Below are 1,982 nucleotides of genomic sequence, written 5' to 3'. Positions count from 1 at the left end.
GCCGGCCGCGCGGGGCGGGCTTGGAGCGGCGCCGCAGCCAATCCGTGCCGCCGGGGAGGGGGCGCCGCTGCGGGGCGTGGGAGCCCAGAGGGAGCCTGCTGCTGCCCCTTCTAGCCGCCCCGGGCCCGGTAGTTGCGCGCTGGGAGGCAGGCGCGGGGCAAGGCTGTCTGGGCCCTGGTCCGAGGGCTATCCCCGACCTCGCCGCGGCCCCCACCCTCAGCCGGCCGACTTGCGGAGAGGCCGGCGTCCAGTCCCCCACCCAGACAGGCCTCTCCCAGAAACACGGGCGCGCTCGGAGGGGATGCGCTCAGAGGGTCCCGCCCAGACGGGTCCGCATTCGGCCTCCCACACAGAGACCCTCGGCTTCACACCTGCACCCACAGAGAAGCTCAAACAGGCACCCACACCTACACATTCACTCTGCAACATGCCCCGCAGACACCCGGACAGATACACCCACAGACCCACCCCCTCACAGATGTGGGGACAGAGACGTCCACGGACACACGCAGACTCACGCAGAGACCTGCAAACACACTCAGGGAGGTAGGCAGGCCACCCCTAGTGCCCGGCCTCCCACACGGGGAGACTCTCAGATGCCACAAAACCCCACGAAAGTTCAGGCAGGCATACACAGCCTCATGCATTCACACTTACCCACAGACACCCCAGAATCATACACACACTCATACACTCAGATGAACACACAAGTCCAGATCCAGCACATACTCTGTGTCGCCTACCCCCGTGACCATCTCAGCACTGTCAAACACTCAGACTGACACGGCCAGACGCACACCCCTTCACCCTTAGACACACTAGAGTAGCATACACACTCCAAGACACAGCCACACAGACTCCATCCCTCCCAGTATGGGTGCATCCTGATGAACGGACTGACACCCTCAGACTCAGGCACACTGAGACACACTTGGCAGGCCCACACTCACAGACTCTCCCATTATCACCCTTGGCGATCCGTAGTCCTCAGACACACACAGGCTCAGACGCTCGCAGCCCCAGGACAGAGAGGAGCAGAATCGGAAAGCCATGCTCCATTCCCTGCATGTGACCTGGGACGTGAGGGTACCTGCCCACCTAATCAGGCCCCAGATGTCAAACAACCTTCCCAGTTGCTCACACACCTCTTTATGAAGCCATCTGGTGACATGGAAACAGTTTTAGCCTCGGAAAGAGACAGCCCGGAGTTTGAATCTCAGCTGTGGTGCCGTCTTTCTGGGTGGCCTATGGCAAAACTCTTTACCCCATGGGTCCTGTTCCTCATCTGTACAGTGGGGACAGGAATCTTCCATTTTGGATGGCTGTGAACTGCCTGTAAGATAACACAGGTGTTTGTTTTCTATTGCTGCATAACAAATGAAGCAGCTTAAAAACACCAATCTAGTGGTTTATAATCCTATAGATCAGAAGTCTGGGCAGCCTGAGCTGGGTTCTCTGCTTAGGGCCTCACAAAGTATTGGCCAGACTGGGCTCTTCTCTGCAGGCTCTGGAGAAGAATCCACTTCCAAGATCATTCAGGTTGTTTGCAGGATTCAGTTCCTTGTGGTTGCAGGACTGAGGTTCCTGTTTCTTTGCTGGCTGTCAGGAGTTGATCTCAGCTCCTAGAAGCCGCTTTCTGGTCCTTACACATGGCCCCCTCCACCTTCAAGGCCAGTCTCAGGATGTCAAGCCATTCTCATCCTTCAGTAAAATCTTTCGACCTTGACTTCTGCGTACTGGCCTGAGAGATTCTGCCTTTAAAGATCTCGTGTGATTAGATCAGGTCCACTCGCATGATGTCCCTTTGACATATAATGTAATATAATCACGGTAGCGATTTCTGATCATGGTCACAGTTTCCACCCACACTCACACAAGGGCGGGATCATACAAGGTATTATATAAGGGCAAGGATCACTGGAGTTATTCTGACACATCTGCCCATCACAGTGTGCAAAACACCTAGCACAGTGCTGGCCTTC

At 56.2% G+C, this 1,982-nt stretch overlaps 1 protein-coding gene across 1 annotated transcript in view; it reads right to left on the bottom strand.

Moving 5' to 3' along the window:
* RIMS4 (regulating synaptic membrane exocytosis 4) overlaps positions 1-990 on the bottom strand; it is a 59,607-nt gene extending 58,617 nt beyond the window's left edge. The window contains exon 1 of the mRNA XM_017877998.1: positions 951-990. The gene's annotated coding sequence lies outside the window, so the exon portion shown is untranslated. The remainder of the gene's footprint in view (positions 1-950) is intronic.
* Between the last annotated feature and the right edge of the window lie 992 nt (positions 991-1,982).

Source organism: Rhinopithecus bieti, unplaced genomic scaffold (genome assembly GCF_001698545.2).
Source record: "Rhinopithecus bieti isolate Rb0 unplaced genomic scaffold, ASM169854v2 scaffold_10347, whole genome shotgun sequence".
In the NCBI taxonomy this organism is placed as follows: domain Eukaryota; kingdom Metazoa; phylum Chordata; class Mammalia; order Primates; family Cercopithecidae; genus Rhinopithecus; species Rhinopithecus bieti.
Note: the sequence above shows the minus strand (reverse complement) of the source record. Positions and strands in the feature narration are given on the sequence as shown.